Genomic DNA, 25,506 nt, shown 5'->3' on the forward strand with positions numbered 1-25,506 from the left:
TAAAAAAGACTAATCCTTATTGGATATGGTGATGGAGTTAAGGTATATAGATTATGGTATCCTACCATGGGGCCTTCAGTGAGGGAGAAATACCATACCACATGCATTCATATTAGCAGATATATATTAAAGAGAAAATTACATAATATATTGAACATATAATAGGGAGTAAATAGTTTTTATATGTTGTGTATAAAAAATGGAGCTCAAAGTTAATGAAAAAGTGTAAAGGGGTATAAAAAATTTAATGAAAAATTGGATATCTACAATACCCATTGAAAGCAGTGGTTTTTTAAAGTGAGAAGTTGTATAGGGTTCATATTGGTAGGGGGTTAAATAAAATTATTTTTCGAGGTATTTTCCAATATGTAGTCAAATTAAGGGTATTGTTTAGTATGCTATGAACACATGTGCTATGTTATAGGTTAATTAATTGAAGCCCCGCCTGGATCTCACTACCCATAGTTCTCATATTTGATGAATCGTCACTCATAAAATCAGATGTAGATGGTGGAATGAATTAGGTAAAAGTACCACAGACTTAGAAAGTTCAATTAGAAACTCAATTGTCTTTAAGGGAGGAGGATCATGAAGGTGTTCATAAAGAAATTCTTGCAAAAGAAGACGATGATACAAAAATTTCTCAAGAAACTAAGGAAATACCACACCAACTCCTATGAAGATTTACACAAATCAATTATTTTTCTAAAAGGTATTTTGATTTTTCTACATTTCTTTCTTTAATTGCTAGTGGTGGAGAACCCAATTGTTGTCAGGAAGAAACAGAAGTAGCTGATAGTGATAAACGGTAAGTAGCAATGAAATAGGAAATGGATGCCTTTAAAACAAATAAGACATGGGATCTGGTGGAGCTTCCTAAGGATAGGAATATTGTTGGTTGCAAGTGGGTTTACAAATTGAAGAAAAGTGTTGATGAATATGTTCAAAAGTATAAAGAAAGACTTGTTGCAAAAAGATATTCTCAGAAGGAAGGTATTTATTTCCATGAGATTAGTTCACCAATTCTTAATATTCTCTCAATTCGATCTTTGTTAGATTTACTTGATCTAGAGTTAGAGCATCGAGATGTTAAAACACCATTCTTACGAGGATATATATAATATATATATATATATATATGGATATATATATATGATATATATATATATATGGAACAACCAAGAGGGTTTGTTTGCAAACTCAAGAAGTCATTGTATGGCCTAAAGTAGTCTCCTAGGAAATGGTACAAGAGGTTTGATTCCTTAATGTTAAGCTACAATTTTACTAGAAGTGAGTATGATTATTGTGTTTACTTTCAAAAGTTGTAAAATGGAATATTCATTATTTTGATGTTATATGTTGATGATATGCTCATATCAAGAAAAAGCATGGTTGAGATCAACATGTTAAAGGCTTAACTAGAAAGAACTTTCAAAATGAAGGACCTTGGAGCTGAAAAACAAATGTTGGCCATGGAGATATATAGAGATAGAAAAAATTGTAAGTTCTGGTTATCACAACAAATTATCTGGGGAAAATAATTTTGAGATTGAATATGAATCATGTGAAACCTGTTCAACTCCCTTTAGCTTTTGATTTCAATATTTCTTCACCTTCATGTCATATTAATAATGAAGAAGAGGAGTATATGTCTCATGTACCATATGTTAATGTAGTAGGGTACTTAATGTGTGAGATGGTTAGTACAAGGCTAGATATTTCACATGCAATTGGTGTTGTCAATAGATACATGGTAAATCTAGATAAAGATCATTGTGCAATAGTGAAATGGGTTCTTTGGTATCTTAGGGGCACAAATAACTATTATAAGACATATAATGATAGTAGTGATTCAGTTTATGGTTATGTTGATTAAGATTTTGTAGGTGACTTGGATAAGAGGAGGTCCACTTATGGATATGTAACTACTCTTCCAGGTGGAGCTATTATTTGGATATAAATGATTCAAAACAAGTTTCTTTATGCACTATTAAGGTAGAATACATAGTTGTCTCATATGATTGCAAAGAGATAATTTGGTTAACAGGTCTGTTGGGTGACTTTGGAAGGAGGCAGCACAAGGTGAAAGTATTTTGTGATATTTAAAGTGGTATTCACTTGGCGAGGAATCTAACTTATCGTAGTAAGACATAAGCTCTACCTATTAAATATTTTTTTGTAAGACATGTTATTGATGAAGGTGGAGCGATGGCTTTGGAAAAAGTCCATACAAAGAAAAATTGTGCATACATGTTTACAAAACCAGTTTTGTTAAAGAATTTGAAATGGTGTGTGACTTCTCTTGGCTTGCAAGTAAGGTGATAAATATTTTGGGCATGATATATCAAGTAAATTGTTTTCAAGGTGGAGATTGTTAGAATTTGTCAACTATTTCCCTATATTCTTGGGATCATAGCTAAAATTGGTTCCTATGGTTCAATTTATTTTTTCTAATATGATTTTAGGAGAAAACACATAAAAGGAACTTTTTTATGTAAAACGTTTCTTATGTAATTTCTTTAAAAGTTGTGAACAGAATTAGAAAAATTCTATCAGTTTCTATCTATCTATGTAAGTCTATAGAGGACATAAGAGAACATAAATGAATGGATAATATGTTGAATGGTTGGATAATCCCTGTGATTTGGTTTTTGTAAATCTCCCTTGAATAATAAGAATATTGATTATCATTTCCCCATGGATGTTTCCTTGACAAGGAGGGTTTTACCATGTAAAACATTGTGTCAATTGATGTGTTTGATTATTTTGTTATCTTATTTATTTTCTATTATTTTCTATTTATTTACAGGTTATGCTTTTGCTTCTCAACTCAACACTTGTATTTTTTTTGGTTTGTTATTAATACTACAAGTTGTTATGAAAGAGATGTGGTAAAAATATTCTACTATCAAATTTAGTAATGTATTTTTTATATATGAATATCCATGTGTTAAATATGATTCCATCCATTACAAAAAAATTATCTTTTCACTTGCAGGAATTGACCATGGATGGGGAGAATATCAATGATTACTTCCAAGCGCCCGAAATAAACAAAAACGACATTAAATAAAAACATATATAAAGAGAAAGTTAAAAACAATGTTGACCATCATAAGATATTTATATATTCGAAAAGATGAATCAATTATATAAAAAAAAAAATAGTGCCTTCCTATAATTCATTTAACTTTTAATATCAAATTGATGTGTTAAACTTAAAAAAAAAATATTAATAATAAAACTTAATATAATCTATAAATAAAATATTTCAATATCCATTTTAAGTAAATAATTTCAATCTCAATTATCTATATATATATATATATATATATAAGAGTAAATAATTTCATTGTCAACAATATATATACTATATATAATTTGTTGCATCTAGATGTGCTTTCGACAACTCACTACTAGGCAGATGTGTAATTCCTTGAGTGTTCAACCTCAAACTAAAGTTGACATATTGAGTATATATATATATATATATATATATATATATATATATATATATATATATATATATACGTATTAGATTAATTTTATTTAAAACCATTATAAATATCAATAATCCCCATCATTAACTAGTCACATATTTAATTTTATTCACTCTCTTGGTGTCATGCTCTGTGGTTGAGCCAACAAGAAATGATCCAAGTATAACTTCTTATCCCCGAAAGTAGATCTCTCACATAAACAAACAAAAAGAAACAAAAAATCTACATATATAACAAAGAAAAAAAAAATTCAAAAAACATCAATTATCTCATGCTCACTATACTAGTTCATTAAGTAACATAATTTTATATCCACTTTGAAGAGATATAGAATAATTATATTTTCACTTTTGAATATGAGTAAGATGTATAACTCTTATTCTTTTTAAAGATATTTCAATATAAAAGGTTACTAGAGAATTTATAAATATATTAATTAAAAAAAACTACATTTCAAGAAATTTGATCCACTATACACCTATTGTTAAAATGGATGGAAATTTCATGTAGTCTTAATATGTTAAATTTTGTTTTTTAAAGGTTGTTTTTAACTAAATTTTGTCTAAAATCCATGAATTTTTTTTGGAATTTAAGTTATGTATTCTACATAATATAATCGCTAAAAAGTATTTTCAATGGATAAGATCTCTTGAGGTATAATACTTTTTCAAGTTGGACAGCTCAAAAAAGTTTGCACCTCAAGAAGTCTAATCCAACTCTAGCATTGCTAGATATATGATCAAGATAAATCTATATTGATGATCAAAAATTAGTATAGTATATTCTCCCCTTATAAATAAAAATTCTTTATTCATTATTTTTTTTTTAATTTTTAATTTGTTTAGTTATTTTAATTATATTACAGTTATTTTAATTATATTGATTTTTATTTTCTATTTTAATAATATATGAGTTCAAAAATAACAGTTAAATCATTTTATTATTTATTATTTTTATTATTATTATTTTTAAATAATAAGTGTATATTTCATACTTAGTAAATCTAATGAAATGTATTTTTAAATTTAATTAAAAACTTGTTATACCTCAAAATTCCATTTTATGATTAAAAATTTGAGAATAAAATATTATCTTCAAAAATTGTAACTTATTTTAAAATTTGTGAAATTATCACATTTTTGAGAAATTGAACATTTTCCTATTTACATAATGAGACTAGTGAAAAAAAATCATCCCCTAAAAAAAGCAGTTTTAGTGACCTTATATAACGCACTGGTATATTATACATTTCATGATCATCTTCTTTATATTCCAATTTCCATAGAATGTAAGAAAGAATGTTAGCAATGATGTTGTTACCCAAAGCACAAGATCATTCTGCTACAAAGATGAGAAATTCCTGCAAGGATGAGACATTTTAGTCTATAAAGACCAAGAGACAAGGAGTAGAATGAGGTTGAATGCTTTAGAGCACTTAGGTGTTGTGAAGAAGCTTGGAAAATACTATATAAGTTCAGTGTTCCTTATTGTTGATGGCAACAATCATGTAGTGTTTGCGTTGCAGGCGAGAAATAAAGAGGTACCTAGGAAGAAGGAGGCATTTAACGTGCTTTTTGTGGAGAAGGAGATCATGTCAACTCTAAATCATCCTTTCCTCCACACTTATCATGGACACTGAATCTAAAAACCACATGTTTCATCCAATGAAATATTTCTTAGGACAGAGTATCACACTTTTAGACATTCACAGCCAAACAAAATTATCTTTGGATCTCCCAGTTGAGTATATATATATATGCCTGTGTGTGGGGCTCTATCATTTATTTTATAATTTTAATTAAATATAGAATATTTGCATAATTTATATTGTCATAATAATGGAGAAATCTAGAAGATTCTCCTATTAATAGAGTTTTTTTATCTTTTTGTCTCGATTGATTTCCTAATTAGTCATATTTAGTTTCTAGATCTTATATTATAAGAATTTTTTCAATGAGATTATAATCCTATATATGTATGAGATTGAGAGCTTGGTGGATGTAAGTGTGAGTGGTGTAGTCTCTTCTGTGAGTGATTGTCTCACGAGTGAGCTGCAACCCTTCTTCTGGTATTTCTTTTCCATATTTTCTAAGTTTGTATCATAGTTGAGGGTGTAATTGTTGTGCTGAGTGTGGTTGGTGCAAAGATTTGTGTTCACTGTGGTGATTTTTGTTAATAGCGAGTTTATCAAGGGTGCACGTGCTATGTGGAGTAAGTTATCAACGAACCTGTCTATGGATTTACATGTTCCATCGAGTTGCACCAAGGATAAGTGCATTGCCAACTTTGATTGACCTATGGATTCATGTAGCTAACCTAAGGAGACCAAACTAAATTTAATATCAGCGTCGGTGAATATAATTGTGGATCTGAGGTTGTGGTGCATACTTGTTGCGATTCATGTTTGGTCTAGCTACAAGCCATGTTTAGTGTGCCTATAATGGTCTCTTCAATTCTCCTTGTCTTGGCCAAATACCTTATAGAATTAAAATAGTTTGAGACATCTCAAGGCCAATTCTCTCAGCAGACATTGTCTTCAACAAACATTTCGTCAAAGATATTTCTTATTCCCAAACAATTTTCCATGTAATATACCACTATATTGTCATGTTGATACCCATTTTGGTTCCTTTCCCACGAGATGAAGTGTAGATCTTTGTCCCTACCTATCGACCCGTAATTTTTTTCAAAAACCCTTATAAAAATATTTCACAGGTTAAGTTAAATTTTGATCACCTCAAAATTGAATGGATTTTGTTGTTTCCTTGCTTCATTTTCTCACATAACAATACTCCATGCTTGTGGGGCATAGTAGTTCATAACTTATGTCATTCTTGTAGATGAGTTTAAATAATTAAAAAATATTGTGGAGTGTAAACCAAAGACAAAGTAACATGCATAGTTTGTGAAATATAGATGGGAATAATGATTGGAGTTGGAAGAGAAAATTAGTAAGATATTTGAGGTGGTTGAGCTATGTAAATTAATAAGAATCTGTGCATAGGAACTATTGAAGCTCATTTGTCATGATAGATTTGAAGTATGGTATGAATAATATGCCTTAATGCATGAAGGTGATGGAGTAGCAAGGATCTATTATGAAATTAATAAGGCAGAATTAAAATTGTCGTCCAGATTTTGATTATGAAACAATGTTACCATGTGGAGCTACTACAAATTTGCATAAACTTGGTTTAACACTATCTTGATGGTGTTGGAAATTGAAGAAACAAGGGGGTCTCCTTGGTATGAAGTCCAAAATAGACCTCAAACCATTTAGAGTAGGAGACCCAACCAAAAATATGACCAGTTTCCATTATCCTTAGTAATTTTCCTTGGCTGCAGTTATAAACATAAGGGATTATAAAAACAACCTTTGAAACAAATAAGTAAGCTCACACTATGAGGCATTCAATTGCAATGCATATATGGTACTTTCACATAAAGGAAAAAGAGAGTGAGCCTCTAGAAGAAAAGTAATAGTACTATTCTAAAGGAGACACACAAGAGCATGAAGGAATCATTGATTAACCTACAAACTAATTCACAAGATAACAAAAATGATAAAATGAAAGAAACAATGCACATCCAACAAGATACATACCAAATCCAACAAAGTCGTTCATTTTCATTAGTATGTGTTAACATAAACATACATTGCAAACAATGAAATAATAGTCTCACAATCATTCACAACATATGCATGAAAGTGTGGTAACTCTGAGAGCTTCATATATTAAGTGAAGGTCCCAAGATATACAATGACAATGCTAATACAATATCCCCAATAATGGAACATTAAGTCACTACTTGCTCCTCCAAAGAAATATCTTCTCTCCTATACCGAACTAAGGAAGCCAAGCTGAAAACTCCAAATTCCAAAGTCCCTTATCTTGAGCTATGAGGGTGTATTTATAAGAAAGGAGGTAACTCTCCACCTCCCATGTGACTCTTGACCTCCCTCATGTCTCTTGAATTATTTCTATAAATTTTCAAATTCCTATGTGACCTTTGAACTTATAACAACTTTAGAACTTTCTAGTGACCTTTCACATTCCATGTGGGACCCTTGGTCTTCCACACATTTTACATTTTCTCATTTTAGAAATACATAATTACATTTCAAAAATGATGTGGAAAGATATATTGACACACATGACTTTGTGATGACACTTGGACAAGCCATGGCTTGGCATCGATGATATAAAACTTCATTGTCATGTGTCTGAGCCAATAATTTCTCCTAGCTACCGTATTTGTATCTTCTTCATGATGGATATTTGCTTGTTCTTCATCTTCATCCTCCAAAGGATCTAGATAATTATTAGAACCTCCTAAGTTAGCATGAGATGCCACCATTCTTACATAATACAAGATTTCTTCATGATGGTTCTTATGGTCCTCCTCCTTCACAATTTATCTCTTGTAGCGTCTTCTTGATGACCTCTAGTGTATCTTCATGATAAGTCATGCATGTGTTTCATCTTCATCCTCCTGGACCTTGGATGATAAATTAGAGAAATTTTGAGGTAAAAAATGGGCCTCAAAAAACAAATGTAAAACAAAAATAAACTTTATAAGAACCAATTGGATTCAATATGATGATGTTAACCATGGGCAATGATTCACCATTTTTGGAGTAAAAAGGTAAAAAAAAATAAAAAAAAATCAGTGAAATCGTGTTTTTTCATGTATTTCACATTTTTCATGTAGTACAATCCATCGAAATTATGCAACATGGGTACTCCTAGGATGAAAAGTTAAATTCCACATTCGACAGTTTCTCTACTCAAAATGTGAGTAAAATTGTAGGGAGATAATTGAAAATACAAGTTGAAAAAGTAGTTTTCTCTTTTTTCCCTCCAAAACTTTATTAAATAATATAATCTTATTTTATTATTTCCACTATTATTTTATAATATTTCTTAGGATGGCCCTTTTAGACCTCCAAATTTCTTTAATGTGGAGTCTTTCTTGGAATTTTAATCTTCAACCTTCCATCATGATCTAGTTTCCCTTCATCTTCTTGCTTGATGGTCTCTTTGTTACTTTAGCTTAACAAGTATATTCTTGTATGATCCCCTTCTAACCCTCATCGAACATCATCATGTCATGTCAATATACAGTACCTACAAATGAAATTCACTCATGAAAAGATGATATCAATCTGGAAATCTCTTAGTCTAACTTCTTCATGCAATTCACTGACTGGACTTGAGACTGAGTGTAGGACTTAGGAGGAGGCTCACAGATTGTGTAGTGTGTAGTTCTAGGAGTAATTAATGGAGGTATGATAACTGTGACTACATAATGTAGAGTGTGAAAGGGACCAAGAGACAAAACTGCACAGTTGAGGGAGAGACTGACATAGTAAGGTAGGCTTGCTCAGTGTGACTCAACAAAAAATAGTTCATGGAATATTGAGCCAAATGATTGCGTAGTTTCATAGGTTTGGGATGAAATTAGGCTTGGCCATTAATTAAGACCATGCAATGTAGATTGGAAGACTGTCTTGGAGAGATAATTGTGTAGTTTCTAAGGAGATGAGGTTGGGACTAAGCACAACTATGATTGTGCAATGTGTAGTCCTTGGAGGCAGAGACTACATAGTGCATAGTTATAGGAGGTAAAGGTGATTCAATATGACTTAATACTATGTAATACACAATTCGAGGAGGAAGAAAAGTTGGAAAGTTTGATAGATAGCGGAAGCTCAAAAAATTGATTGTGGAATCAGTCAAACAAGAGAGAACAAGACATGAAAAGAAGTCCCAATACCATGAGGTATCACACTTAGATAAAATTAAAACATGGCAAAGGAATGCTTAGAACCAAAAATCAACAAGGATACCTTGAAACAACAACAAAGCGACACTTATAATACAAATTATGACAAGAGTGTCGAGTGCAACTAGAAAGTGTGTTGAGTTGTGGGAGAGTGTATAATGCATATTCTTATGATATATATGATCAACTAATGCAGAAGAGTGCACTAGATATGCCTCTAGTGGTGCGCTAAAATGCGACAGATGTAGGAGTACAAATAGTTGCAACTGACACTTGAGACAATATGAAAAAGTCAAAATGACACTTGGAAAAGCTAAAGAAAGTGAAAGAAACACATGATAAAGTGAAGAGAAAGAGAAAGTGATGCTTGCAAAAGTGAAAGAAAGCATAAAAATAAGTCACGAAAATTAAAGTGACACTAATGAAAGGGAAGGTTTGTAAAAGCGACAATTGAGAAAACTCACTTGAACAATGATATAATTGAAACTAATAGTGAGAGAGTTGTCAACTTTTGAATGGAACACTAATTGTCCATAAGGAATCCAAAGTGTCTGTCTCTAGGAACTGTGCAATAACTGTGACCAGAGACTGCACAAGCAATAACTTTTAGGACTGTGCAGTCTTCACTCAAAAGGAACTACACAGTTACTATCCTCAAACACTACGTAGTCACGGTCTTCAACACCTACGCAATGACTATCAGCCAGGATTGTGTAGTGCTTGACTTTCTAAGGTACACATTGAATGCTAGGCTTGCTGGAAAGATGATCACGTGCAAATGCATTAAAGGTTGAGCATGTGTAAGCAAGTAACTTCAATAGTTAGAATCTCATAAGAACATTATCAACCATTCATGAAGTGAAACATGAATAGCTTGAGGTGACGGATCATGACATCATAACTATGATCTAAAATTCAAGTGTAGGTAAAATTTTGGAGGGTGTTTGTTGTAGCGACAACACTTGGTGACACACTGGAAACACTCAAGCTTCTCTGTTTAGGTCTATATTTATGCACAAAGCCTAGTCTTTCAAGAAGTATTGACTCACCATGTGGAACACCCCAACTTCCCCATTTATGGTGATTATGAATATAGTCTCACATATTCCCTTTCTTGGCTAATCACATATTCCCAAAGCCTACCATATCACAATTGTTTTGACCCTGTAGAAGGATAATATATATTTGTGAGTTTAAGATTATATTAGTTTTAGTTTCATATCCAATGTTGCTATGATTCCAGTAGGCATGTTCAGTACACCAACGAAGTCACTATAGGAAGCGCAAGCATTACTTTGGTGCTAGTGAGCTTGTTGAGTACCCTAGTGAAGTTAGCTACTTCAACTCTCTGTGCAAGAAGTTTTTCTCTTCTTTCTCGCTTATTTTATTTCATTATGCTCATTGGCATTTTATAGCCATTAATATCACAAGGGCGGAAGAGGGATCCTGACTTATTGAGACCAAGAGAGTTTGTTCCTTCACGTATAGTTGTATATGATTGTAATTAATATGCTCGCCATTAGTTTTCCCCTTTCCCTTTTCTTTATTGGATTGGAATGTAAAACACCATTTAGATACCATACCGAGTCGAGGAATGAAGATCCTAAAATAGATACCGGCATCAAAGGTTCTTCTTATGGCCTTCTACTTGAGTGGATTGTATTTTCCATCTAGGCGTCATTGACTTTTAAAGATGTGTAGGCCCAAACAAGGAAGAGGAAAACATATTAACCAAAAGTTGCTCGTCATCGCAATTGACTTCACATTTTTCCACATTGTTCTCTTAACCCTGACAAAAAAAGTTGTCATGCATGGTCTTATTAAACAAAGCAAGTAAAAAACACATGACACAACAAAAAGAAAAAATGAAGAGAGTGAGGAAAATGTAAGACTAAAATGAAAAGAAACATGCAAGACAACTAACCAAAAAATATATATATGAAAATTAGTTGAGAAAATAAAAACTCAAAAACTAAAATGGGGCTATTTCACTCGTAATCTAATCGGCTAGAAGGTTAGGGCTAAGTGAAGTGAAATTTTCAATGTAACCATTCAAATTGCTCCAACAAGCCAAAATCTTATTGCACATTTCTCGGTGGTGTTGAATGTCTCCTTAGAGCTCCACTCTCAGAATGAACTGCTGTACTTTTGCAGCGAAAATCGCGCGCTCGTTTGACCATTGAAGATGTATGTGTAAGTGGATTTATATTCAAAGAAAGTCTATCCTTCTACACAATAACCCAAAATCTTATCACAGAGCCGTGTAAATTCACTTATACATTAATTGAGGTATTCTATTTATTAAATAGAGTAAATGTTTATTACTATCAATCATATAACATTAATTTTTTTTAAAAGTACATTGTTTTTTGAAATTTCAACCCACTTCAATAAACATGTGTCAGTAAACCGAAAACATTAACTTCATATCCCGCAAAATTCAAAAGCAACACAGGACAAATGATAAGTATTCTCTTCTAGTCAGAAAATATTTGTTTATCTATCTGTTATATGATATGAATAAGAAGTTTCAAATTGATATTTTTAATATAAAAGTTGTCTTTTATAAAAGAATATATAGATATATATTTAGTAAATTTTAATTATAAGTATTATAAAATATTAATAATTTTATTTTTATATTTTGTTTAGTATATTATTAATATTACAAGTGGTTATAAAAAGATGTAGTAAAAATATTTCATTTTTTTAATCATAAATTAAAAAAAAATGTAAATATTAAATAGCATAATTTAAAATTTTAATATTAAAATCAAATAAATTATTTGAATGTTTGGGTTAATATGTATGTTATAGATAAATATCAAAATTAATCTTTTTACTTGGAAGAATTGGACTTGGGTGGGGAGGATCTGAATCATTTTTCCCAACCAAAACCCCAATGGACATCAAAATGGTTGCATATAGAGAAATAAAGTTGAATAATAATAATAATAATAATAATAATAATAATGCCTATGGCGTCTTTGATAGATGGTGGTGACTGGGTGCTCTCTTAAGACATTGCTTGATGTGAAGTCACCATTTCAATAGAAGATCTAGTCCCGCCAACATTACAAATAATAATAATAATAATAATAATAATAATAATAATAATGTTCAGCATAGTAAAATAGTTATAGAATTTAAGAAATGAAGTAATTTAAAGTAAAAAAATCAGTGACCTCCTCTAGTTCATTCGAAAACTTAAAAAAATATTAACAATAAAACTTAATATGATTTATAAATAAAACATTTCTATATACAACAAAGAAATGTCGATATATATTTAAAAATATATTAAAAATTAAACAAATATTTTAATAAAAAATTATTGATATATATTTACAAATATATTAGTAACAAAATACACATTTTAATATGGACAATATGATCTATAAATTAAATATTTCAATATCCATGTAAAATAAATAATTTCAATCTCATATATATATATATATATATATATATATATATATATATATATATATATATATTTAATGTTAACAATGTATATATTATATATAATTTACTATATCTAAAGGCTCATTTTACAATCTAAGGCAATGGATATATGTAATTCTTTCAGTACTCGATCTCAACCTAAACCTCTCATTTTGACTTGTAATAAAAGAATAAAAATATTGGATTAATTTTAATTCTAAAGCATTATAAAACATCAATAATTTGATTCTCCCTATGCTAGCTCATTCAATTTGTTGTTTGTATTAAAACCTCATATGATGTAAAAATATTTCATTCTGGCTCTCAACCATAAATAAAATATTTTGATATGCATATTAAGTAGCATAATTTTATATCAAATATAAAATAATTAAAGATAAATATTATATTTCCACTTTTGAATGTGAGTTAGATGTGTAATTCTTATACCTTTTAAGAATATTTCAATATAAAACTTAAATAAATTATTTAAATATCCATGTTAATTAATATATTTCAATATCAAATTTTTGAGAGATAAAGTGTTTATCTAAAACTATTTCAACCTCAAAGGAAAAATATAAGTGAAAGTTGAAAAAATGCAATGTGTGTCATAAATAAGATATTTCATTATACAAGACTACTTAATATTAAAATTTGTTTATAAATATATTAATAGAAAAAGTTTGCATTTTAAGAGATTCGATCTATTTCACATGTATCCTTAAAATTGATTTATACTTACACGTAGAGTGGAAAAAATATATTTTTATGGTTGAATGACATTTCATGTAATTATAATATTTTAAAATTTGATTTTTTTTTTTGTTAATGTTTTAGTAGATTTTCCTCTAAAATCCATAAAAGAATTGTTGGAATTGCAAGTTTAAACTATATAGTCTACATATTCCAGGTGCTAAAAGGGATTTTCATAGAATTGAATCAATTCTTACATTCAAAAATGCACTTTAAACAATGAAAAAATACACATTTTATGTGTGTGTGTGTGTGTATATAATGAACATAGAGAGAGCTTAACCATAGATATATCAAGTTGCCTAGTAAGATGAAATCTAAGTTAATTTTTTTTTCAAATTTCACATTCTAGACCTCAAGAGGTTTATTCCATCTATACTTTTTCTTGATATGTGATCAAGATAGATCTATAACTGTCATAATAAAATAGGTAGATTATATTAGCTTCCCTTCTAAATAAAAATTCTTTATTGATTATATTTCTTTAATTTCTAAATTGTTTAACTATTTTAATTAAATTGATTTTTATTTTCTACTCTAATAATATATAAATAAAAAAATAACAGAGTTAAATTATTTTATATTTTATTATTTTTATTATTACATTTTTAAATAATAAGTATTTATCATACTTACTAATCTAATGAAAATTCCATTTTATGATTAAAATTTTTAAAATAAAATGTTATCTTTAAAATTTGTGACCTATTTTAAAATTTGTCAAATGATCGAAATTGAACATTTTACGATTAACACAATGAGTTATCTCGATAAAAGAGTTGTCCCCTGAAAAAAGAAGTTTCAGTGACCTTATATAGTGCATTACTACAATATACATTCCATTATATTTTTCATATTCCAATTCCACAGAAAGTAAGTAAAAATGTTTGCAGTCATGTTGTTACCCAAAGCACAAGATCATTTTGCTTCAGAGACCAAAAATTTCTTCAAGGAGGAGACATTTTAAACTGTGAACATTTTAAACTGTGGACAAGAAGTGACAAGGAGTAGAATGAGGTTGAGTGCTTTGGAATGTTTAGTATTGTGAAGAAGCTTGGAGAAGGGCATCTGAGTTAAATGTTCCGTGTCGTTGAGGGAAGCACCCACTGAGTTTTTGAGTTGAAGGTGAGTAACAAAGAGGTTGCAATATCACTATAAACAACATACACATTGGAATTTATGATTTTATCAATATGGTAATATTATTATTTATATATATACAATGTTTCCCAAAAACGGCTGATATCAATAACTAATCGTGAATTAGTTTGTAACTAATTCGATTCATTTTTTTACATTATCGGTTCTCTGGTGCCCAATATTTTTTTAAAAGATTGGAGGGAGTTGCACATGATTCTTGGTCGGAAATGCAGGAAGGTTTCTCTACATTATGGTTCCAAAAATCAAAGGATTCAAATCCCTAACAAATATTTGGAAGGAAAAAATATTTGCCGATGATGGAAGACAAATATCCTGTTTGCATGACCAACCTACTCAGACAGAAGTTTAGTATATTTCAACGTCATGTCCCGTGAAAACACTGTCGACAAGGGAGTTACATTGAAAATTGTCAGCTTGACAACAAACATCACACATATGGATTGGCCTTGACATTTGGTTTTCTTAACATCTATGCCTTGGGAAGTTTTAGCATCATATGCTATATTTTGGTGTGGCTTTTAGGGTTACCATGACCTAATATATTTTTTTGAGTAAGCTGGGATTTAATTTTGAAAAGGCCAAGGACATTTTCTAGTGAAATCTATTGGACAAGTTGCAATAATTCACTTCCAGGAATGACGTAGTTGAACATATTTTGGTACATTTATTTTAAAATATTCCAGAAAAATCATTATATAGTTTTCATGGTTCGCATTGAAGATTGAATAAATGGAATTAGAGAAATACAACCGTGATGTTACATTCAAAAATAAAATTTGACACCTAAAACACATTTTCCATTTTATCAATGTATTGTATTTAATTAATACATTTTGAGTTATGAATAAAAATACATGCTTTATGAAATTATAAGATGGATAGACAAACATTTGTATATCTATTCAATTCATGCATAAGAAATATGTATAGAGAAGCTTTTGTATTGAATGCATCTAGTTAACGCATAGATAAGCTTTTGTATTGAAGGAAAATATTCAATGCATTAGAAATATGCAGAGATTACATAATTTTCTTGGAAAGACTTTCATGAATTATTGGGCATAAAAATAGGTAAACTAAGTTTACCTGGTTGAAAATATATCATGAGTTCTTGTAAGTAGAGACATAGGTTAAATAGGTTTATTTTCTTGAAGGTATTGCATGGTTATGTAGGTAGAAAAATAATTTATTCTGGTTGAAAATATATTATGAATTCTTGTAAGTAGAGACATAGGTTAAATAGGTTTATTTCCTTGAAAATATTGCATGGTAGAAAAATAATTTATTGTGTTAATCTCTTTCAAAATATCACATTGGTCTTGAGTTGAAAGAGATTTCAGAGATAAGTTAATTGTGTTCTTATGAATAGGAAGATTGGTCAACTATGGTGATTTTTGTCCATAGACTAGGTTTTGTAATTGCATGCACATTCTTTATTGACATAATATAGACATGGTTTACATTTGAGGTACCCGTAAAAAGTCATGGGTTTACAATTATATGCATGCTCTTCATTCACATACTCATTGCAATTGATTATTATATAGGTATAGGTGGTAGTGCAGTTAGAATAAGGATGAATAGAGGAATTTTTCTGCATTGAAGTAATGTATATAAATTGGCATGCTCAATATTATTTATTCATTTTAATTAATGTATGTATGTTGTGGATAAGAAATCATGCTTTTATAATTATACATATGTATTTAAGTACGTACTTTATGAATAAGAACACATGATTTCATAAGTTCATGCATTTATTTAAAGCAAGATAAATTTGCATTGTTTATCTATGAATTTATAATGCATTGGAGATGCATGTAAAAATAAGAGATTAAAATATAACTTTTAATGTTATTTATGCAAGTGCAAGGGAGTGGTCTTACGGAGTATGTAAAAGTAAAAAATTAAAGACGATTTTTAATGTTATTTTGAAACATGAAAAGATGCATAACACATGGAAGATTCTTAGTAATAAATTATAGATATTGATTATTTGGGTTCTGTTAAATGGATATTTTATCTAATCATGGTGTTGGAGTTGATAACGAAAGAAAATGAAGAAGGAAATTGTGACTTATGTGAAGTATGGATTGATAGTTTCTAACATATTCCTTTTTCAACAAGTGAAAGATGGATGGTAACTAACACTATGGTAGGAAATGAGGTCATCATGTTTGACTATAATATCGTGCAAAGTGAAGGATCTTCAAACATATGATAATCCAGTATGGGAACAAGAAAACCATAAATACACAGTGCTCGAGGAATTGTGGGTTAAAGTATTGAGAAAACATGTTATCAAGATTAATGTAATGCCTCTAGTTTGTTATACTTAAATTAAAGATGAAATTCCTTTGTAATATATTAAAAATGGATAAGGGATGGACTGCTTTACTTCCATTGAGTGAGGGTGAACACATTCATGAAATTTTTAATAAAGTAAACATCTGTTGGTTTTTTCCTTCGAGGTTTCCATAGTATATGAGTTCCCATTTATGTATTTTCATATTTTTTCATCAAAGATTTCCACGGTATATGAGTGCCCATTTATGTATTTTCATATTTTTTCATTTTGATGATATTTCTACCTTGCAAGATGTTGACACACACATCATCAATTATGTTATTAAATAGCCTAATGAAATGAATAATGATAATGATGCAAGGTTACAATACAAATATTTACCATAGCATGTTGTAATAATGGTTGATATGTGACTTTTTATTCCATTTCTAATGTTACTTTATGTAATAATGGTAATTTTATCTAATGAGGAATATGGAATAAATCATTGGGAATGTTGCAAGTATAGTAGATGTAGTAAAATTTTTCTAATCCTATGTATTTTTTACGCAAGGTCTACTCGGGGATGTTGCAAAAGTGTTTAGGAATAAAAACATATTAAATATGCCTATTCAGAAGAAGAAGATCATGTCAACCCTAGATCATCATTTCCTCCCTTCACATATCATGGACATTGAGTTCTAAAACCATATCTTTCTTGTAATGAAATATTTCTTAGGAGGACGTATCAACATTGTTTGGCATTCATAGCCAAATGAAATTCCCTTTGAATATTCCCTGAGGTGAGATAATTGGTTTGGTTATATCAAACATTCCAAGGAGAACTATAAATTATTTATATCTAAAGAACTGTAAACACATATCGAGAGTAGATTAATGTTAATCTCAATGTTCAATCAAATATATATGTGGGCGGGGGACGGTGGATCAATCTCTATATAGGTTTTATCTTCTATTTTTTTTAAATGAAATTTGATTTAATAATTAACAAATAATAAAATTATAAAAATTAAAAGAATTTGCACCGTATACCAAAACTATATCTATAAATAAGTATATTTAAAAAAATAAAAAAAGGGCAGAAAGCTACAAAACATATAATAATACTTAGCTTTAAAGAGTTCTTTTGGAAGAAGAACCAATTTTCCATTACATTATGATTTTTCATTATTTATAATTTGTTTTTGAATCTATAAATTTATTTATGCCCTAACAAACTCTTCAATAGAAAAATTGTGGAGAATTCGCAAATCAAACTCATAATTTTAACAAATCCCTCCAAAATTTTGGCAAATTCTACCTAGTACTCCAAAACATAAAACACATAAAATACAACCACTACAACGCCTCACATCTAAATTTATTTGAAACACAACCATTTCTAGTTATTGTCCATACTTGATGTTATGGAATGGAGCAAAAGAACAAATAACAACATTGAATTGGGAAGAAGAAAAACACATATTCTCATGCTTTTCTCGGTTGTTACACTAGAAAAATAAATGAGTCCCAATGGAATGCGAGTGACAAAAAATACATGGAGATGACAATCTAAGGAGACGGACTTGGAAAAAGTGGTGGCATGAAAAGTGAGCACATGCTACCAAATCAAGCTACCTATAAAGTTATTAGACTAGAAAGTCTAATTTATCTTTACTTTAATAGGCATTACCTCGCTAGGGATTGTAGCACTCAACTTGTAGTCAAAATGTGTTGACTATCAATTATTTTTGCTGAATTTTTGACAATTTTAACCAAAGTTTAGAGAAAATGCTGAATATTCCTAATTTCCTGTAAATTCAAAAATCGTTTTCCAATTTCTAGAAATATTATTTCTAGTTTTCCATTGGTTGAGAAAGGCTCGATGGGACATAATTCCCATGGCAGAGGGCGATTTATTTTCGGCTTTTTTCAGTGCTTGATAAATCATTTTAGAATAAAATAAGACTAATTTTGTGAGTGGCCATATTGCCGATGACTGTTCTAATGTTGTTATGCCCAACACTATCATTGCTTTGTATAAAGATGTTAGAACTAACAGGGTTGTAGGTCCGTTATGTAAGATAGTGGGGCGAGTGGAGGTGGGAAACTATTATTATTTTGTTGTGTAGAGAAAGGGTGTGTAGGAAGGATGCGAGCATGGATTATATCAAGTTAAGATTTCTTGCTCCACATTTCGCAGAAGGCTAATTCAATATGGTAGGATAAATTTTCTTAGCAAGAGGAAGTGCTCAAATAATGTCACATTTTAAATTAAGATCATATTATGACTTGTATTAATGTTCTTATATTATTTTGCAGAGGTGTGGAACAAGTAACTTTGATACATTATGTAGAGTTCTTAAATAATCCATAGATGTCAAAAATGACAAAGTTGTAGGTCCCTTACATAAGCGAAGGAGGGGGGATAAATGTTATTATTGTGTTGTGAAATGAAAGGGTGTGCAGGAAGTGCGGGAGCGAGGACTACATCAAATCAATATTTCCTCCTCTACATTTCACATAAGGCTAATTTAACATTGTAGGGGAAATTTAGTTAGCAAGAGGAAGTGCTTAGATAATATCATGTTTTAAATTAGATTATGACTTATATTGATGTGCTTATATTATTGTGCATAGGTAAAAAACAACTAATGTTAATACGTAGTGTGGAGTGCTTAAGGATTATATGAATCCTTAATATGGTTAATTGTTTTGTCTCATATATGCAAAGTGGCTAGATATAGAAAATTCAAAGGAGAAGAGGCAAGTTCTGGAGTGGCAAGAATTTTTTAGTTTTCTAAAAACATAATTAATTGATATGCTTATGCATAATTAATTAATACTAATAGCATATTCGAACAAGACGGGGCATGTTGTGGAGTGGCAATTCTTTCAAAGGAGGAAGTACTTATGGAGAATTGTTCAAAAAATGTGACACAAGGGTACTGAAAAATTACATTTTCTATTGCTTGTCATGAGTGTAATGATGGTGCTTTTAATAACAATTTCATTGCAATATTAAGTGAAGTGTAATTTTTGTGTGGAGGAATGGTTGTGTGGAGCAGGGAATAGAAACATTGTTCCATAATTTTTCATATGTCTATATACATTTATGTATTCCTTTCTCTATACAGCATTACATATCGTAGAGTACATAAACGATATAGCGAAAAAAATACAGGGCTATATTATGTAATAATAATCAAATGAGAATAAAACAAATACCACGCACCTCTTAGAAAATTATCATTGTGTGTCATTGTATTTAACTGCATCTATTCTACATGTGTTCATTCTCCTACATTCATATTAAATTAATATTTCAAAGCTACTTCCACATATTTTTTCCCAATTTCTCCACACATCCTTTCTTCCACACTTCCTCCACATCCTTTCTCTTTCTTTTTTATGTCAAGCAACTAGCCTAATTAAACAAAATAACAATGTAACATTGGTTGCTTTGATCTTTCCATGTAAATCTTAGACTTTTTGGCTTAAATTGAAAAGTAAAACGATCATTTTCATTTATTATTAAATGAAATTTTTTATTTCTAGAGACCATAAACAAGTAATAAGGCTTCATATAATCTTTAAGCACTATGGACAATGTATCAATGTTATTTTCTCTGCACCTCTACACAATAATATAAGTCTCTCTGCACAATGAAACATTGACTATGACCAAATCAAATTTAAATTTAACTTTATGACCAAGTAAAATTCATTTAATACTAAATTTTATCAATTTATAAATATCGTTGGGACTTATGATACAATAAATTATTTTGCTGCAGTAGAAAATAAGATCTCATAGTACATTAAACTATGGGTTTTATTTTTCAAAGCATTGTGAAAATCTCCATATTTCATTTTGAAATAGTAAATGTTAAATTAGTCTTTGTAATTAGATTATTTATACATGTGTACATTTTGCTTTCTTAAAGAAAATAAGAATTTAAAGGACTCATGCTAGATTATATATATATATATATATATATATATATATATATATATATATATATATATATATATATATATATATATATATATATATATATGTACGTATGTATGTATGTATGTATGTATGTATGTATGTATGTATGTATTTCTTTTGCACATATCTAAAATGTTATCAAAGTTATAAATATATATCTAATAATTAAATATTTAACTTGTCCAAGGGCACATGGAGAATACACATTATTTTTGTGATCATAAGCTTGTGGTGGAAATCGAGAACCTTAAGTGTAGGAGCATGTTTCATGGTGCATAAATTTCCTTGTGTGGAGGTTATAATGAAAACATTCATTGTGCAAAAATGCTCCACACAAGGAAAGCTTGAAACAATGAAACATTCACTATGATCAAATCAAATTTAACTTTAACTCTATGAGAAAATAAAATTTATTTAATAATAATTTTCTATTAGTAGCACTATCTTGGTGGTTAAAGTGTGTTGATTGTCCGTTATTTTGTCGATTTTTTTATTATTACTACAAATTTTCTATCTAAAGATCAATGTTTGTTGACTATCGATTATTTATGTCTATGTATTAACCAAAGTTTCAAGAAAATATTGAAGATTCTTATTTTCCTATAAAATCAAAAGTCATTTTCTAATATCTTGAAATCTTATTTCGGATTTTGCATTGGCTAAATGGGGCTTGTCTTCACTTTGCATCTAATACGTATGTTAAAAACTTAAATGGTAATGTGAGAATTGTAACAACTAATTCTAGTTATGTTATATGTATGAGCATTCACTTAGTATTTATCATGTAGTTATTTTGGCATACACGTTACGAATGCACATTTGATTACTTTTTGTGACAGATGGTAATAAATATGTTTCTTTTCCAAGTTGTATAGTCTTGTTCTAGTAGTTGCATGGAGTGGTGGATTTTCTCTACAAACTCATTATGAACGAAGTTGAAATATGAGTAGCATCTTTTCAGGTAAAGAACACATTTTTTATTCTATATGTGAGTACTTAGTGGGTTTATACAATATATGTTACAACCTTGTAGCAATGAGGTGCAAAGATAAAAAATTGGACAATGTTAGAGCATTAAATACGTTTGTACAATATAGTTACTTTCAGGTAGTTGTTATGTCTGAATTATTTTCGTGCTATGAAATTAGAACATCTTTTTCCTCTTCTTTCTATGTATTTGATCTAATTCATATCATCAGAGCAAGGAAAATGAACACAAGTAGAACAAATACAATTAAAGACATTGATAACTTTGCTAAGACGTGTGTTTATATTCAATTTATTGTCATTTGATTATTATTATATTGTACAACTTTGTGTTTTTTTTGCTATATTTTTATGTAGTCTAACTAAAAACAACGATTTTTGAATTTTCAGGAAGCATGTAACACTTAAATATTTAGTTCTAAGACAAAAATTACAAGGAAAAATATACTTTGAATATTTCTATAAAAAATTTGTATATGTTGAAACTAAAATCTATTTAGTATTTTGCATATATGCATAGAAATCATATTCTATCTAGTAAATATGAACCCAACATTAGAATATACATTAGCAATGACTTTGCACCATCTAGTTATGTCTTCGTGAGTCAATTATTACTTAGTATCAATTACAATGCCCTTTTAAGAAGTGATTTAATGATGTAATAGGAGAAATTGATGAGGGAGTAGAGATGGTGGTGAGCACTACTACAAAGACAGATATCATAGGAGACAAAATGAAAGGAATAGAAAATAGGCAAGAAACAAAATCAATAATGTAGCTCTGAGCAGTTTTAGTTAGTTGTATATCATTTTTCTTTTTTGTTTTCTTGAATTAGTTTCAATTAAATGCTCATGACTAGGAAAAAGGAGATCGAGTCTATGCCATTAGTAATTTAATACATCAGTAACAATATAATAAGGAGCATTTTTTGTGGTGTTGTCTTAGTTGCAATTCAATTTTTTTGGACAAAGAAAATAAGAAAAAACAATACTCCATGCAGATTTGGCGGATAAGAAAGGTGAAATAACAATAACATTTCTTATGCCAACAAATTTTATTAAACAACATGAGGAAAATTTTATTTCAAATGTTAGTTTTCTATTAGAAATCTCAAAATAATTCCAAAGCATAAATAAGATAGTGGTGACTGCGAAAAAACTATTTATCTAAGTAGCTTTAGCATTGTACAAAATATTTATCTTGTTTCCATAGAGTAACAATTCTTTCCAACTATGATGATTGAAAATTTTTCCCATAGTCAAGATTCATTTGCAGTTAGCACACTCAATGGCATTGCAATTTTGGGAAACATATACAGCAATGCAATTTGTACTAGAAATCAAATATGGAAATGCAAAACAGGCCATGAAAACAATAAGCTTTGATATATTTGAATGTTTCATTGCTACAAAGTTATTATGAATCTATTATATGGTTTACATGTATTGATTTACAAATATTGCGTCATGTCCCTTACTAAATTAATTTGGAGCAAGATTAATTATTATATTATGGGGCCAATTTTGGAGAGATAGTGGTCCCATTCGATTTTATTAGGAGATTAGACTTAGGAAAAGTTATTTTTGTTGTGGTTAAGTTACACATGGGGGCCACCCACACTAGGAAAATACACACTACCTAGTTCAATTTGCATGGAGGTGGTTAAGTTTTGCATGCAGGTCGTTATGTGATAGCCCACGATGGAGGTAAAATTGGAGGGAAAAGTGCTCCACGAAATCTATATAAAAAATACAGATCTCCTCATTTCGTTCATCCTTTTGGCATATCGAATTCTTTTTGTTTTCTCAAGTTACTTATCCAAGTCACTTGTTTTTCAACACGAGTTATTCAAGCAAAGAGCTCACCCTTTGTTCTAAGGACTTCGAGTGCCAACCTAGGAAGGTTTTTCTTCATTCTTCAGGAGGAGGATCTCATTGTGATTTCCAACAGTTACATTCATCTCTAGGTGGTGTGTGTTACTAGAGGACATAGTGAAGAGGAGGTTGAGTTTGCATGTGGTGGCTTGTAGTGGAGTTTGGTTGAGAAATTTTCTAGAGAGGAGGCATCGGATGTTTTCTATCATTATGGAGAGTTTGTGAACTGGAGGAGTGTGATTCTTTGCAAGGTGACTTTCACACTTCCTAGGCCAAAACAAAGGCAACACTTGGTGCTCACGTGGAGGGTAGAGTATTAGTATTTTCAGTTGAACTTTACCAGGGAGGTTAAGGGAAACATTTGGAGAGGAACTTACTTCATCTTCAGAGATGGAGAAGTTTTTCATTGGTGCTCCTTGTAGGCCATATTGTTGAGTAGTTTAGAGGGCATAAGGAATATTGGAGGCCGAATTTCGGAGGTTGGGTTTAGGTAAAACCCTCTTTGGGTTTTGGCCAAGGAGCTTGGGGATAAAGTTTCAACATTTTCTTAGCACCAAGGATGGGGTTTCTTGTAGTTCCTTTCGAGCCAATAGTGTAATTTCTAGGGGACAATGCAGAGCATTAGAGGAACAGTCATTTTCCAACTTTGATATTATTATTTATCGCATTGGTTTTGTCAAGCTTTCCCTTAAGTCAAGCCTAGGTGAATTTATCCATATATTGTACTTACTCCATTTCATTAAGAAAATGGATCTGTTGGTTTCATTTATGGTGTTTATTGAGTATTTCCTCATTGCTTTAATTTTTTTGAGTTATAAATCGATATTTCTTTGCATATCACTATTTATTTAAGTTTGGAACATTACGGTGGTATCAAATCTTAGATTCTATCTTAGTTGTGGGAAAATGTTTCTATGAGTAAGGAGGACCGACAGAATATTACTTACACGAGGTAGAGCTACTACAATAGGGAAAGGGAGTTGGGGATTACTCCAAACACAGGGGATCATGGGAAGGCTGTCGTAGAAAAATATATGGGTGAGCCCAAGAGTGGGGAAGAGATGGCCTTCAACAGTCTCTTGAAAGCTTTGAGTGATTTGGATAAAGGGAAGAAGGAAATGTTAAATGAGATCAAGATGCAGAACCCGGAGTCGAACACTAACCGAGATTTCAGGGGCCTCTCAACAGAGATTTCAGGGGCCTCTCAACAGTTCGATCACCTTTCACGTACTACGTAGCGGCCATCCTCGAGTGAGCCAACTCGAGCTACTTTACCCTTTATTATCCCTTTGAAATAGGGTGAAAATGGTGGAGGAGAGGATCCATCATTAATGGGGGAGAATTTTCGGGAGTGGCAGTCCATGAGGGTAGACTTCATAGAGGCTTTAACTTTTAGAGACTTTTGTAAGCTCAAACATAATGAAAAGGGGAAGGGATATGGAATGCATAACTATGATTTTTATCATTCTATTGGGAAAATGTAGTTTCCTACCTATGATGGCACTACCAAGTGCACAACATGTGCTTAGGTAGAGAATCTGGACACATAGTTCCAGCTCAACCAGATGACAGAGGTAGAGTCCATCAAGATGGAACATTGCACCTAAAGGGCGAGGCATGGGTTTGGTGGTTTCATGGCTTGTCCAATCTTAGGAATGCCAATGTGGCATCCTATGAGGACTTCATGTAGAGAGCAGTGGAGTTGTTTAG

Source organism: Pinus tabuliformis, chromosome 7 (assembly GCF_031772625.1).
Source record: "Pinus tabuliformis cultivar Carrire ecotype Pingquan chromosome 7, CPIR1, whole genome shotgun sequence".
NCBI classification, from domain to species: domain Eukaryota; kingdom Viridiplantae; phylum Streptophyta; class Pinopsida; order Pinales; family Pinaceae; genus Pinus; species Pinus tabuliformis.